The sequence below is a fragment of the Opisthocomus hoazin genome, chromosome 6, assembly GCF_030867145.1.
Source record: "Opisthocomus hoazin isolate bOpiHoa1 chromosome 6, bOpiHoa1.hap1, whole genome shotgun sequence".
Classification (NCBI taxonomy): domain Eukaryota; kingdom Metazoa; phylum Chordata; class Aves; order Opisthocomiformes; family Opisthocomidae; genus Opisthocomus; species Opisthocomus hoazin.
In genome coordinates, this window is record NC_134419.1 from 68,522,304 (window position 1) to 68,538,355 (window position 16,052).

At 48.3% G+C, this 16,052-nt stretch overlaps 2 protein-coding genes and 1 long non-coding RNA gene across 11 annotated transcripts in view; 2 read left to right on the forward strand and 1 right to left on the reverse strand.

The window, feature by feature from the left end:
* Positions 1–3,599, reverse strand: part of XPNPEP1 (X-prolyl aminopeptidase 1) — a 46,104-nt gene extending 42,505 nt beyond the window's left edge. The window contains exon 1 of the mRNA XM_075423702.1: positions 3,440–3,599. The gene's annotated coding sequence lies outside the window, so the exon portion shown is untranslated. The remainder of the gene's footprint in view (positions 1–3,439) is intronic.
* LOC142361661 (uncharacterized) lies at positions 867–9,615 on the forward strand. Of its 3 annotated transcripts, XR_012764292.1 has the most exons (5): positions 867–1,031; positions 1,333–1,510; positions 1,784–1,905; positions 6,187–6,900; positions 7,873–9,615. It is a non-coding gene; the product is annotated as an uncharacterized LOC142361661 (long non-coding RNA). The 3 variants fall into 3 exon arrangements; XR_012764291.1 differs by having other exon boundaries at positions 6,187–9,615; XR_012764293.1 differs by having other exon boundaries at positions 867–1,009; positions 6,187–9,615.
* Positions 9,616–12,473: 2,858 nt separating this feature from the next.
* The window catches only part of ADD3 (adducin 3), a 108,654-nt gene continuing 105,075 nt past the window's right edge, over positions 12,474–16,052 (forward strand). For 3 of the 7 annotated variants that reach the window (XM_075423705.1, XM_075423715.1, XM_075423708.1), the window contains exon 1: positions 12,683–12,770. The gene's annotated coding sequence lies outside the window, so the exon portion shown is untranslated. Of the gene's footprint in view, positions 12,508–12,682; positions 12,771–14,173; positions 14,196–16,052 lie in introns of those variants that run through there. The other 4 variants (XM_075423709.1, XM_075423707.1, XM_075423711.1 and 1 more) reach the window with 4 other exon arrangements.

A 16,052-nucleotide genomic window follows, 5' to 3' on the forward strand; every position in this document is an offset into this window, starting at 1 on the left:
CTCATTTATTAAAGGGCTCCTCTGGCACTGAAAGCCTTGTCTCTCCTAAGGCACTTTTTCTTAAATACCTAACACCAGTGATTCTGACCTGATTTGTGACATTTGTGTCATGACGACCTGTGCTGAGCAGGGCTGGGTGACATGGGGACAATCATCAGTCCCCTGCATGTCTCTCCACACCAGCACCACTCCGTTATTCTCACCAGTAATGCCAGCTGAGTATTAGCAAGAGTGGGAGAAAAGACTTGTGCTGACAGAGAACCAAAGTGCCTCTCTGATGGCTGCAGTCTCCTCCCCCAGACGCCGTTGTCAGCCGTGCAGGGTGTATTTTGCTGGAGCAAGGGAAAATCAAAATGCCACGGCCAAAGGCCTGGTGCGGGCAGATGCCAAGCATCACCGGGTGCAGCCTGCAGCCCGAATCATTTGGGGTTTGCTGCTGGGGCTCTCTGCCCCGCATTGTCCCTGCGGTCACTCAGCCTTTTTTTTGCCCAGCCCGGCTCTCGGCACTGGCAGTGCCCACGCTCTCTGGCCCGGGCTGCACTGCCCATCGCTGAGCTCCTTCCTGCACCTCCATGCCTCGCTCCCGGAGCCTGCTATCGTGTGCAAAAAGGAAGAAGAAGGCAAAACAAGCACAGCCAGGATTCACATAATATTGCTGCAGCTCTGCCAGGAAACAGACTGTAAAAGTTCCTGCATTTAAAGCTGGGAGATGAGTTTTATTGTTAGTAGTTGTTATAGCAACCCGAGGTGCCAGAGACTAATACATGCTCAGCGCGTTGCAACAGACTCTGACAAGTTCAAGGCTGTTGCCTTGCTGCTAAATCTTGTTGCCAAGGCAATGCAACATAAGGCAAGAGCCTAGAGAAATGAATACTGCTGACAGCTCGTGCCAGCAGGCTCAGTCTGACTAAAACGGAACTTTTGAAAGTAATGTTAACTTAAATAGCACAGCAGCAGCAGAAGGGAGAGGGGAGCACGGAGAAGGAGGAAAGGATCCAGAGGAGAAGTGGTGGGTTAATGTCAAGCAACAGGTAAAGGAAAGTCTTCGATTAAAAAGCAGTGTGGCTGAATAGGATGTCTTAGCCTGTGATGCAAGAAATGGGCCACAGTTTTGGAGGGAGTGAAAAAACATCGCAAAATTCTCATTTTTTGCCTTTGCTTAACCTGGACAGTACTACCGTAACTTGAATGGGACCTTTGGCTTTTTCCCAATGGTGTTGACAGCAAAAATCATTTTCTTAGTAAATTTGTCCAGTGACGCAGGTATTGTTGCTGCTGTAGTAAAAGCCATGAAGTAGCTCGGTTAACTTTCAATTTTGTGTTCATTTCCAGCCTTTTTAAACATGCTTCACAGGAAAATGTTAACTGGAAAAGAAATGAGGCTGCAAGTTGATTATTCTCCCCTGACTATGATTCACTGTTAATGTTGATAGTGATATCTGAGTTGAAGGAAGAGTACAACCCCAAGGACCACAGAGGCAAAACAGATGATCAATGCCGAAGAAGTCAGGTAATTAAGTTAATTTCAACTACCAATACAATATTTTGACATGTGCAATGGGATACTGGGCTACTAAAATGCAAGTACTACTGAAGTGCCTCAAATAGATACACAAAGATCTCAGATGAACTTGCTGACTTGTCTACTTATTTGTGAAGAAAAGCACATTTTTTAAACAATTACCGTAGCAGTATTCTGATCCACTCCTACTCATGTCTCATGCATTTTACATTTTCATGCACTATCAACAGCTAAAAATGACCTCATGTTTTCCTGTTCAAGGACTATTTCAGTATGTGCATCTTGCAGTACAGCAGCAGCGTACAGCAGCATACCTGAGACCACCAAATGCCCCAGGGGCAGTTTGTTCTCCTGGCACCTACTGTGGATTCTGGAAAAGTCAGGTCTGTGAGCACTTTGTACTATTTTAAAATGGGAAACTAACAAATTGTACTGGAAATTTTTTGTGCAATCATGGGCAGAGCCATCTCTATTGACCTTCATAAAAGTAAGGCTTTTAATTAACTGTGAAAAATTTTTGTACTAATTTGAAGTTCTTTAGCTCTGGGCCAGGAAGCAAGCAGGTGACTGGTCATATGCTTGTAACCATCATTTGGTTTTCACCAGCTAAATTATATTCAAAGAAGCTAGCAATGTGTTACTTGCAACCTTACTACTGTTACTGGCATTTTTCCACAGTCGTCATAGCTAGCTGTGAGATATTATATGATCAGAAAGGAGAGAAAACCTGGTTCAGGCAGTTGTGAAGGGAACATGGCATTGCCCCAGAGGATGCTTTTATGTGAAGACTGTCCATTAGATAAAGAAACGTGAAAATCCTAGAACTGGACATTAGCATTTTTTGAGTAAGAAAGCAAAAAGAAACTCTATTTTTAATCTTAGTTAAATTTCCCTGCTGGAGATTCCACGCATGGTGTTACTTCTGAATATATCCAGGAGAAGGTTTCAAAGCCTCCAGAATATCCTTCCTTTTTCTGAAGAGATGCACAGACAGAAGCCTGGCTAGTAAAAAGGCAAAGCCATATGGGCAGGTCACGCAGCAACATCGACACTTACTTGATCTGCAGGATCCCAGAGCATTTCCAAGACCCGGCTCTCCGATCTGCAGGTCCCATCTGCCCTTGACGCCTGTGATAGTAGAACCCTTCTTGGAAGGTTTCTAGACCATCTTTACCACCCTGAGGGTTTTGTGTGATGTCTCCTCCAGGACAGATGGGATGCACACAGGGAGCTCAGACCCCCCAGAGGAAACCGTGGCCGAATCGCCCTGCAGCTAAGCGCACCTTGGCACACGCTCCAAAACACAGGGGCACAACCCAAGGGCATCCCCCTCTGCTGTCTCCTGTCTCCTACCCCTCCCCTCCCCTGCTCTGCACCTATTAAGTTGCTTGAGAGCCATCCCCAGAGAGCAGGGAAACAACGTGGAGCCGGGACAGTGTGTCATCAAGATCGCTACTGATAGCAGAGTAGACAGAGCTATTTCCAGAATGATTAATACTATTAGCACATGCTGAAGCTTAAGACTGAACATTAGCTTCAGAGGAATGGATTCTGATGTAAAAAGTGAATAAATGAGACAACTGTCAGAACAATGAGTGGTGAACCAAGTAAAGATCCTTAGCGTAGCAGGTGCAAAGCGCTGCCTGCTGGCCTGTTTTCACTGAAGCTGCTGGTAAAATTCCCACTGTCCTTCAGGCTGGAGAAATAGCCCAGCAATGGCATGTGGCACAGAGGTAACCAAACTAGCCAGCAGCAAGGCTACTCCCACAAATAATTAGCCGCATGGCATTTCAGCAGGGGCATGGTGATGGTAACACCCTGGCTGCCAAGGCACTGCCCCTCCCCCCAGCCCAGACCATGCACCACCGCTCCTGGAGCCCCTTCGGGGATCTTAATACTGCCCTTTCCTGAACATACCTGGAGTGCTTGCAGGAGTACCAGTCTGAGAGCTTGTTCTGTTGCTGAATGAAAAGCGTGTCTTAAAAGGGCTGTCTGACTTCTACTATCTTCTCATAATCCCGGTGCTGGAGGTCTCAAATGCCGTAATTGAAAACCTGCTGTTCATCTTCTGAAAGTCAGGCTTAACCTCCCATAGGCAGCTCCCAGAAGGACAGTATTTTGCATAATCAGTTACGTTGCAGGGAATATGTTTAGCATTTTTCTGTTTTTTTTCTCCTGACGCTTTTCTCACAGGAGAGCAGGCAAACAAACCTAGTCATAGCTGTGCAATATCCTCTTCCCCGATTCCTTTTTTTCCGATTCCTTTTTTTAACCCCAGTCATCAAGGCTACTTGTTTTCCTAAGAATAACACATTGTATGGGCAGTTTTTACTTTCCTTTCTGAAAATCTGTTCCTCTCTTTCTTACATGAGACATCTTGACTATAGATGTCTTGAATGTATCCACTAAAATCTGGTGGGTTTTGTTAGCTTAGATCTGTGTCTGCAAAGAAGTCACACACTCAGGGTGTTTCTCTGGAATAGCTAATTCAGCTTGGACCGAGCCACATGATCCCCTTTTCCAGCCTTGCCTTACGGCCTCTGAGGAATGCTGCATTGGCTGCGAGGGAATTACTAGGTCTTGGCAAGACATGTTAATATCCTCGCAAAGACTTGTTAGGGACCAAGACTTCAGCCTCCAACTATTTCCTCTGATAAAGCAGAGTATTCACAGCAGTTCATTAGTCTTGAATCACCAGTTTGACTTTGTTTGAGAGAAATGAAAGTTTCCCCACAAACCAGGACTCTGCAAGTAAAGCTGGCTCGTGTTGCCTGCCTGCTACCAGGCTTCAAGACAAAATCACAAAGTATCGAATCCAGCTGGAGAAATCAGTGGCTCAGGATGCTTCAGTCTATGGCTGAGAAAAAGAATACCCAGGTGGAAGAGAGGCTATGAATTATGATGACATCTGCTGCACTGGAATTTTGAAAGACAAGATATTAAGTCCGTCAGGACATCTGAAAACTTGGACTCTCATAGGTGGGGATGCAAGTTTGATGTTTCCTCCTGCAGACCTGCCCATGCTCATACATAAAGATCATGGCAGCGACAGAACTACGGTGTCATTTATTACATCTGTTGTTTGTGGTTTCTTTAACACTCAGTGTTATCTTTCCGTTAGCATCCAAAATTACACTGATAATCCTTGAAAGCACGAGAGCGTGAGTATCATATCTGCAGCTGGATCCCTCTGCTAGGAAGCTAGTTACACAGCATGGAAAGTATTTTGGCTATCTCATTCTGAATCATTGATAACAACATCACAAGTGAAGGGACCGTATTGTTCATCCATGAGATGGGCAAGAACCACTCCCGCTGTCCCAGCATGTTGCTGTCCTGAGCACCCGCTTGCAGGGCAGAGAGGCAAGGTCTGAGTTACACCTTTAGTAAACCAGGAGCAGCTTTCTCAAAGCGTGGGAGGCACAGCAGGTGGATCACAAAACTGGTCCCTCCATGCCAGCTTCCCAAAGCACTTGAATCACTGAACTGAGCTTCAGAGCATAGCGCAGAGGACACCATAAAGGAACCGGAGAGCTAGCCCCCAGCAGCAGCAGCCGGCCCCGGCAGCTGGAGTGCTCGATCTGAGTAAGGGTATCAGTCAGATGCTCAGAAACTCCTAGCTGACTTACAGCCCCATTTCTTGGCTGTGTGCTGGCCTCTTTGCACTTCTGGTGTTGGAAAAGGAAGTGAAACAGCTGGTTCTCATGTATATGTTCAACAGCTTTGAAAAGACCCCCAGTCGCTGGAAACCGGAGCAGAGCTGTGAGGTCTGGAGCTGGTTTCCTACCCAAAAGCCAGGCAGGATGCTGGATCCGTAGCTGCAGTTTGGCTTGACAGAGGGCCAACTCCAACACCGTTGTTCTCATCTGCTTTAATGTTGGCTGAAGCTTTGTGTGCCGTTTTCCCATTCAGCACCATCCAAGCCTATACGAAAGACTGAAGTCCCCCCAAATTTCTGAGGAGTGGAGACACAAATTGTAGTCTTGTTCAGTTTCCTTTGCTGTCACCCAATTCATATTTTTGACACTGGGATCCAAATCAGGACCCCAGTTCAGCAGCTACCAAAGGACAGGTCCTATTCCAGGCTCCCTTGGGCTGTGCATACCCTTAGTCAGGCACATTTTTAAAAAACTCACTACAGGCATGCTTAGGCCTTGAGAAAAAAGTGTCGAGCAGAAGGACAGGGAACCAGCGCGATCAACCATACACAATGAGATATGTTCAAGCCAGCTAATGGGTAATCCTGTGTGTAAGTACCATAAATCCACAACATAACTCACTGTCCTGCTTGGCAGAAAAGTGTTATTGCCTCTTGGGAAACAAGCATTCCTGATCAAAGACTGTCCTTGTAGGATAAATAATCAAACCAAACTAATGCGTATGTGTGTATATATATATAGTTCACATGGATTTATATGACATGTCACATATGCTAATGTCAGTCCATCTGAGGGGGTAGAAACTGATGGGGAGGTTGTAGCTACAAAAAGAAAGGGAATTTTCCGGTGAACCTCAGCATGGCAGAGATTGTTCTCAGAGGTCGTAAAAGACTTCTTCAGCCTGCTAATTATACACTAGTCAAATCTTATTACAAACAAGTAATAAGTATAGGCACGTTTGTTGGTTTTGCTAATGACATTAATGTCTTTTTTGATGATTTGCAGAGTTACAGCGGGCCAGAGACTCAATTTGTACTGACGTATCTCCCACTCTGGTGAAGCCTAGGCAACTCTGTTGATGTTTGACATCTTTTTACCATCTATCTTTAGACAATTCAAGGTCTGTTCTCTTCACAGTAGCTGGAGCTGCTGCTTCTGTCATGTAACACTTACACATTCAGAACTCCACTTAGACAGTGGATCTGCATATTATTTTCTAGTATATAAGTGATGATACATAGAATTACACATTACTGTTGTTAAAGGGAATCTGTGCTTTTACTCCTCCACAGTTTCCTTATTGCCCTTAGCAAAATGGCTGTGGCACTGAAGTCTGCTGTGTAGATTCATTTATCTTTCCCCTGTGGAGTCCCAGAGAGTTCAGATACCCCAGTTAAAACCCCTGACTTTGCAATTTAGGGTAAGTCATCAGCAGGAAAAGAGACAGACTTGGAGATGATTAAAATACGTTCTGAAGAATTACCAGGATTTGCCAGGCAAAGACGAGCAAAGATTTTTGTCTCACACACTATCCACATGCCTCTGCGACTGATTTGAGTTTCCAGCGCCTGTTTGCACAGACCTGATCATCAGTCCTGCTGCCCTGCGCTTCCTGTCTGAGAACAAACCGAGACGGCCAGCAGAAGCAACCTCACGTCCTTGAGCATGAAAACCACTGAACACAATTTGTCCCGCCAGAGAGATCAGTGCTTTAAGTATGTGAGTAATCCACTGCCTTCAGAGGAACATGGACGTTCCTCTGAATTTTTCAGAACTTTTCAGGGCGCTCTCAACGGCTGCAGCGACAGCAGGACATTGCGCCGAGCACACGCTTGCACGCTGCAGGCGAGTGCCAGGGAGCCCACGCTGGCGCTGCCGGCCCGCGCTGCTCTTCGGGGAGCCCCGCCGCGCTGGGGCAGCCAGCTCCGGCCCCCCAGCTTCCCACCCGCCCGTTCCCAGCATTACGCATCCCTGGGAGCACACTCAGAAACTACAGATGAGGTCATTCCCAAGAGTCTGCTTAGGTATTTGGGGCCCTTGACACTGAGCGGAGCTAAAATTTTATACTCTGTGAATGGTTTTTAAAGGGAAAGTGGAACTATTTTTACAGTACATTAGCAGTTTGTTAATCGTGAATTGGTAAATGATTAACTCCTCTAGAAATTGTTTATCCTTATCATTAGAGATTGTGCTAACATATGTTCTTCGATCCTATTTGCTTCAAAAGAGGCTTTGGGAGTAACAGTTGCCTATGTAGAATCCAAAATCAAACATTATTCATGAATTAATGTTGTTTATGCATACTAACAAATTTGAGGTTGATTTCATCTCTGTGCTGTCCTTTCAAGTGATCCACCAAATATGAAAAGCAACAGTTTGCCCGAAAGGCCCACCATTTGACTTGATCCTCTAAATTTCAAAGCTTCTGTCCAGGAAATTACGCCACATGCTCCCCTGTGGGTCCAGAGTTAGAACAACAAGCGCAACGTGCAAAGATACGTCGCCACTGAGGGCGGGGGGTGACTCGAGCTTTGTCATACGCCCAGTTTGTCTTGGCATAACAAAGCAGAAAGTGGACGCTTACGGTGGAGTCCAGGATAGGTACAGAAAGCCTTTTTCAGAGCTATTGAACACCCACATCCCTCAGCCCACAGCCTTACGCTCCCGTCCTTCTGTGCTCCTCTTGCCCAGGCTTCCCTCCAGGTGTGGGTCTGGCGACAGCACACCCCTGTCAGAGGCAGCAGTTCAGCCCCAAGTCACAGTTAACATGCTGACGAAGAATTCCCAACTTGTTGTTCAACCAACATAAACCTTTTGCCCAAGCGTAGATGGTGCTGAGCCGACAAACGTGGGTTTCTTGATGCAAAAGGATGTGCTGTGCTCCAAATGCATCATCAGAATCACAGATTAGAGATGTCTTTTTTAAAAATGTGCTCTGAACATGAGTTTTTGCTTCCAAAAATAACTTGTATTTTGTTCATATTAGAAGAGCAGGATGTTCTTTCTTGTCCTGAAGGGATAAGGAGGAAATGAGAACTGTGGGGTTTTCATATGATATGAGCTACTATTCTTCTGGACTAGTGCTGTGAATCTTGATTTTTTTTTCCCCCTAGCCTGAGCATTTTATTCCCCATGGACCTCATTTTGCTGCAATTCATGCTGATGTTACCCCAGTGAAGCTTTCATTTCAAAGGAATTCCTCCATATTTACAACCTCTCTCATCCTAAGGCAGCAGGCATTAGAAGAGAAGCAACCTACTGAAGACAGCGAATGCTGAATGTTGCAAACCCCTTTTCAAATGAGATAAAGTCAGTTGAGAGACATGAGTGGCGGCAGAGAGCATCCCTTCCTGTCCTCTGCGTTCGAAGGAAAGAGATGGCTGTTTGGAGGAAATGTGAACGTAATGGACTGTACATTTGTGTCCCATTGTACCGAGGCCTGACAGGAAACACTTGGGGTTCGATTCAGGAAAAAGTAAATAGTAATCGTTTATGATACTCTCATAACCCTGGTTGTCCTGCAGTATTTGACTACATCCCTGTCTTTAGCATATATATTCTCACAGCTCTCTCCAGCAGACCAGAAGGAAATCTGGCCACTGGGGAGCGGGGGAGGCATGGGAAGAGATTGTGCAGCAGTTTCCAGCCGACAGCCCTCCTAAGCGACAGCAGAAGTCCAGCGACTCTCTCCCTTTTAAACCAAAGGGACTCCAGAGCAGCTGCCATTATTGACTGACACCACGGCAATTCCTTACAGGAGGAGAACTGCAAATACCGAACTTTGGGGAATTTCTGAGCAGCCTCCGCCAAGCCCATGAGAGTGCTCTCTGGCCATTGGCTCTCGCTGGTGTATATGCCTGATCTATAGACGGCTGCGGCGAGGTCTGCCATCATGTGCATGGGGCCACAGCCTCCTCAGCAGCCCCTGGGGCATCCCTTGGCTAGAGGTTCACCCTGCAGCAGAGTGGAAAAGGCTCCAGCCCTCAGTGTTTAGAAACTTTGTTCCTCATACAGCCAGCTGGAGCTGAAGTGGTCCCTGGAAATGCCTTTCATCGCTCCTGAGGGAGCCTGCCTCCTGGAGCGACCCGGGTCAGGGAGCTGTTACGGTCCTTTGTCTGTGAGGAACATGGAGTGCCACCAGTGTTTGGTGTTTTGCTGTACGGCTCTTGAAGCTGCAAAGATTGCAAAAGAAACCAACACCACCTCCCACCACCCCCCCATAACCCAGAAGAGATGGATTGAGGACATAATGCCCTTGATTGAAAACGTAGGCACCCAGGAAACCTTGTGGTATTCATATTTTTTTTAACTAGAGCTAAAGTAATTTGGCATGCACGTCCCCTGAGCTGCTTCCTAAACCACAGCTGCATGAGGAATTATCTAGCTCTTAGCTGAAGTAACTCCTTAAAAAAAAACCCAACATGTAGGTCATTAAAGTGCTAATAAAAAATGTTGATGAATCTCTGAGCAGTGCTCTGATTATCTCTCTGTGGGGAATGAAGAACTCATTAACATGAGCTCCATGCCACTCCCTCCTCCTTTCTCAGAGTTTGGCACAAAGCAAGGAAACAAATGTTTGTGGTTTGGCCAAGTTTCTAGTGAGTAGCTCAGCTAGGTCCACTGATTAGACACATGGCTTTACAGAGGGTGAAAAGGCTGCAGTGCTCTGTAAAGTGACAAAGTATTTCTGCCAGATCGGGTCCCCAGAACCGAAACGCTTTACCTGTTGTGTGGAATTTTTGCAACGTATTTAGCAGGAAATGTACAGAGAGAGGGTTTCATTGACACGGCAGACAGGGAGCAACACTGTGAGGCCCAGAGAGAGTAACAGAGCCAGATGTATGTCTGAGGACCCACTCTCCAAAAATGCAGTGCTGTGGTAGCTTACTATGGGGTTGGTTTCACTCATTAAGTGGGGGTTTTTCAATACTAAGCTACAGTCAGACCCCAAAAGATCAGTCCTGGCTATCACCTGTCCTCCCTGCTCCAGACATAACCTCTCCTGCCCCGCAGAAAGGTGTCTGTGCAGCAGCCCCCAGGCACCGCAGGAGCCCGCAGGCAGGCAGCACAGGCAGAGATCTCCATTCTCTGCATCACCTGCAGGAGCTGCAGCACGGAGACCTGCCGAACTAGAACCGGCCGAGGCCAGGGACTCTCCAGCAGCACCTGGCAGTTGTTTCGAAGGAGGGAACAAAACCTCCAGAACTAATGGGAGAAGTCCCTCCCATGCTGGAAAGTTTCTCCTTGATTTGGCTTGTAATCCATTTATGGCCTGAATCATGAGGACTTGTCATCTCCATGATATTTCCAGGACTAAAGGAAAACTCATCCACATGCCCAGGAGAAGAAAACTCACCCTACAATAAACACGAAGGGCATCTTTAAATGCCTGAAAGCCTTCTGCTGGGATAAGCAACTGCTGCCTCTGAAATTCAAATCTCAAGATGTATGATCAATGTCATGCAGCACCTTAGCACTCAAATCAAGCTCCTGAGACATCAAGTCTGTCCCCTGCTGTTGCAGACAATGCATCATATAATGACTTTAATAAACTTCATCTTGAAAGCAGTGATATTTTTCCATTTCCAGTAACACATCCCCTCCCCCCACCCCACCCCCCCCCCCCAGAAAAGGTGGGATTTGATTGCTCCAATGGTTAACAACCCTTCTCTAATTTCCAGCTTAAATTTGTGCATGGCCAGTTCATACCCAATTGCTCTTGTGCCAGCCACATCTCTAGCTAAGCAGTTGTCTGGACCAGGGCGCAGAAGTCCCAATCCACTGATTTCATTGTAGTATCACTCTCTTTCAGAATCACACCTCAAGTTTGTCATTTCTCAGCCTTTTCAGGTTGAAAGTTTATTAAAAGATGATACAGCTGTAACTTTTTTCTAAAAGGAAATAAAAAACAGGGGATGAACATACAAGGAACAGCCCTACTAATTCTGTGTTATACTGAATAAATGTGCAAATCAGAGAAAGCCAATTGCTTCAACCTTCATAGCGCACTCCGCATATATATATTCTTCCTGTGCCCAAGGTAAGTTTTAATTTCCTGCAACCACCAGATAGTTAGAGGTCTTGTATTATAACATCTAAATAATAATAAATAATTATAACATCTAAATAACAGATGCTGTATCACCTCATCCCATTATTACTGGCCAGTTCCCATACAGGTTAGCACTCAAATCAAGCTCCTGAGACATCAAGGTTCCCATAGCGCTGGTCTGGTCAGGTGGAGCCATCGCAGTGATGGCTATAAATTTGCAAAGTTAAAACACATTCTGCATCCTCTCCCTATTCAAATCAAATGCCCCGCGGCTGGATGGTTTGGTGCCTTGAGCACTTTTTTCTCTGAGGACCTCTCTAGCTCCCAAGGGGCCTTGCTCACCGTCCTGAGATGGACTTGTAGCTCCGACACCGATGCGGTGGCAGCAGCCAGCAGGGCTGGAGCCTCTTTGGTGGCTTCATCAGAATATGGCCTCGGGTACATGATGTCTTCACCCTGCCCTTGCCCCGGCCCTGCTCATTTCTCTGTGACCCCAGTCCCCGAGGAGCTCTTTAAAAGCAAGCAGCACATGGAATTACGGAATTAAAAGGTTTTGTCCCCAAACCTAGATGAAGCTAGTTGTGTGAGTAATTTTACACCTGTAAGCAATATTGTTGATTTCAAAGGGAACTTTTAAGCCTTTCAAGCGTATTTTAGACAACTCCCGAGTTTTAGAAATCATTAAAAATGTAACTAAAAAATAGACTTTTTTTGCATATAAAGGACAACTGTCACACAGTGCTTCCTTCTGTAGCTTTCCACGGGTGGTCAGAAACGCTCGGATAGAAGCAAACCAGTCCCGAAACCCAGACACCAGTAACTCTGGGTGGGGAACCAAGACAGAGATGACTTCAGCTGCAAAGCGCAACAATTGCAGAAAGCCAAAAAAAAAAAAAAAAAAAGAAAGGAGAAAGGACAGCTTCTGCCAGGATGAGATTTGCGTCTGGTGCAGCTCTCTTTAGCCAGGGCCGGCTTCTCCCCGCGCGATCCCTCTCCTCGGCGGCACCAGCCGTCTGGAGAAGTCTTCTGCTGCCTTTCAGCCCCGCAGACCGTTCAAATCCCTCAGCATTTCATTTCGAAACGGGTCTTTTTTGGTTTGGGTCTTTTTCTTTAATTGATTGTTCCCACACACGCCTCATTTCACTCCTCACCCCCCCCCACGCTGCGCACCGGGCATTGCAGAGTCCATCTCCTCACGCCAGACCCGCTAGCCATGGCCCTCCCCGGACGATGCCTCGGCGGGGACCAGCGGCGCTTCCCGCCCCGCACTGCAGGTAGAAGGGCGGCCGAGGCGGGGGGCGCCGGGCCCGGGCCGTTAACAATGGAGGGCGGCCGGCGAGGAGGGCGAGTCCCCCCCTGGCTGCCAGATAGTGAGCCACTGCGGGCAGGCGGGCGCGGGGGGAGGAGCCCAGGTGTCCCTTCCTGCCACATAGTGCGCCGCCCCTTTCCCCGCCCGCCCGCCCGCCGCGGTGGTGCTGGGGCTCCCGCCGCCGGCGAGGAGGGATGGACTGAAGCACAAAGGCGCGGGCCCGCCGAGGTAACGCTCCCGCGGCGTGCGGGGAGAGAGGAGCGGGGCGGGGGGATCTTCCCCTTCCCCGCCGAGCGCGGGCCGTAGCGGAACCGCTGCCGCTGCTGAGGAAGGGGAAAGGGGCGGTTGGAGGCCTGGAGCGCGCCCCCCGTTCCCTCAGCCGCCTCACGGCCGCCAGCGGGCTGCGGGGGGCGGGAGCGGGCGGGCTGCGGTCGGCGTGGGGCTGAGGGGGACTCCTGCGTGGGTCCGCGCCCGCCCTCCGGCCGGGGGAGATGCTGCGGCGCTGCCGTGCCGCCTCAGCGCTGAGCCGCGGCGGACCGGGCTTTAAATAATGCGCCTCCGCTCGGAAGCTCCGCAGAGAAACCGGGGGAGTAATTACCGCGTAATTACGGGCCGCCCTTGGTCCGTCGCGAGGCTGCGGAGTCCCTGCGGCTGTCGGAAAACTTCTTCAAATTTGTGTTCTTTGGGCTTTCTGGGTGTTGGGTCGCGCGCGGCTCCGGCTCCTCGCCCCCGCCGCCCGGGAGCCCTTTTCCCGCCGGGTTCCCGCTCGCGAGGGCGGGGTGCGGGGTCGCCGGCTCGGACCCGGGGCCCCGGCAGCGGGGGTTGCGGCGGGGCCTCGGCGGGGTCGCGGCCTCGGCTTTGGCCTCGCCCGGAGGCGGTTTTCCCCTCGCCTGGGAGCGCGGAGCGGGGCTGTCAGTCGGCGTTGGGGCCGGGCTGCGGGCTCCGCAGGGAGGAGCGCGCCGCGGGAGCAGCGGCCGCCGCAGCCGGGGCGCGGAGCTGCCCTCGCACCGTGAGTTCCCGGCGGGCTGCGGCGGGCTCTGCCGGTTCTCAGCCGCAGGGCCCGGTGGGCCGTGTCTGGCGAGGAGCGGCGCGATACCGAGCGGAGGGAGAATGCGTGGGACCGTGCCTCATCCCCGCAGTGCCACTCGGTGGAAGAGTGAAGTTTTAAAACAAATAGATAGAATCAATGGCAATGAAGATCTGGGCAAAAACAAAAAAAGAATTAGCCAAGGGTTATAAAACATGAATGTATGAAATCGCTGAATCACTAATTGTGTGGGAGAAGCTGTTGCTTAAATCAGCTCTGGTGCAGCTTCAGGCTGTCTCGCCTGCCTCCTGGTCCGGTTGCCGGTGGCTGGAGCAAAGCGCAGGTGTGGCAGACGTGCGCCTGTGTGTGATCCGCCAGGAGGGACGGTGGGGGCTTTGGGGGGGAGCGGGGCAGTTCTGCGCGTGGCTGCTATGGCAGCAGATCTGCGGTGAAAGGCTCCCTCTCACCTCCCTGCCGGGGTTTGCCAGCACGTCTCTTGTACTGGGGAGTTCTCTGGTCTGCACACCCCGTCACACAACCGGCCTGGTGGGAACAGCGTGTGAGCTCCTCGTTGGAGCCTCCTTGGTGACGTCCAGTACTTATGGGGAAAGAAGGTGTGAACTCTGGTAAGGCTGTGGGCTCTTCAGCTATTATGAGACGAGCTCCTCTAGGCTACTTTGCGTAAGGAGTGCATGTGCTCCTCAATGAAATAAAATGATAATTGTGTGATTGATAGCATATACCAGTTTAACTTTAGAAATTTTCACGTTAACACTTCTCGCGATGCTCGTGTTATTTTTCAGAAGACATTACTACTTGTGTTTGGTTTTTGCTGGGAGAATGTGAAGCTCTAAGCAGGGAGGAAGGGGTGGTCTATTTAGGGGCTGAGTGTTTAATGATCAAGGTTAGTGTACGATGATGATGATGATTAAGCACGTCCTTATTCCTTGACCAATAGATGGAGTGCTGCTGTGCTTTAGGATATCTGGGGATTTAATGGTCTCTTGGTTAAATCAGTCATTATCCTTGACTCTTGCCTGAGGATTTGAGGCAGCTGACATTTTTATTTAAGGAAATGATGATTTTAGGGTGGTGCAGTTAGATTGTTGTGTTCACTGTGATCACCTAACCCAAAGAGGAGGTCCAGGTGGTGCGTCTCATGCCAGAGGCTTTGTGTTGCTTGCAGGGAGGGTGGACTTGAGTGATCTGGGTGAACGGAGATGTTTCACTGCCAGTCAGTGAGGTGTACTGCAGCTCTTCTGGCTGCCCTTTGCTGGTTACGAAATGAGCGTCGGTTGTTGGACAGGGCTGGATGAACCGAGCTGGGTTCACTGTGGCTGTGCTGGAACTGTCCCGGTGCATGTGATGTTAGAGGTGACATTGCACGCGGGGCTGCCTGCTTTTGTTCAGCTCAACTTGTTACAGGCTGAATGACCTGGCATAACACACTGTTCGCCGTGAAAATCATTAGAAATTAACACACAAGAGACAAAAAATGAAAAACATTTTAAGACAGGCCAATGTTAGTTTGTTTCCTTTTGTAAAAGGAATGTTTTACAGATTAAAAACCGAAATGAAAGAAGGCAGGAGGCCTGCTAGTTTTTGCCTTGCTGAAATCATTGTTGCTAGTTAAAACGGAACAAACGTCCGTGCCACACTGTGGATGGTGTTGGAGTCATAATACTTTAAAAAACCTAATTTAGGAGAATAATTTGTATGATTTTGATCTGGTGCACAAAATTCCCTTTGCTATCTTTTTTTAGACTGGATAAAATATTTTTGTTTCTTTAAAAAATGTCCATAACTTTAGCAGCCGTAGCAACCTCTAGCTATTATTTCCCTTGTAAATCAATTTTGCATTTTCGTAGTGCTGGTATTTCAAAAACTGAGTCGGTCATTGTTTTGCTATTGACTTGGAAGAATGCAATCTATATTATTTAATAACATTGGTTCCTGTTATATCACAGGGTTTTCTTCAAGCTATGTTTTGAAATGCTGGTTGCTGTATGAGAGATAGGGGTAGATGGTGGTGAGGCTTCTGGTAGGGTTCTTGGGGGGGTAGTTGTCTTTTATGTAGCATTTTTTGGCAGATGAACATGCGTAAAAGTTACCTGGCCCTTAGGGAACAAGCAGTAACTTAGGCATTGTGTGTTAATGTTCAATCTGTTTGCCATGGAGTCTACTCTGCTTCCTATTTTAACTTTGAGTCGCTTGGCTTATAGGGAAACACTTTTGTTTCTTTTCTGTATTCAGGATAACACAAGGCATGGTACATCATCACAAATGTGAGTTTGAGGTATTTCTTTTAAAGATATCCTAGCAAGCACATGGCTGTTTCGTGGATAGTTTGTGGTCTGGGTTATTAGTTAAGACAAACGAATTTTAAGAAATTTGGTTAGATAAGACAGTACCTTCAGCTAGGGCATGCTCTTAATCTAGGCTACGGTGGGGATGTAACTTCAAAATCATCAGTAGGCTGGAAG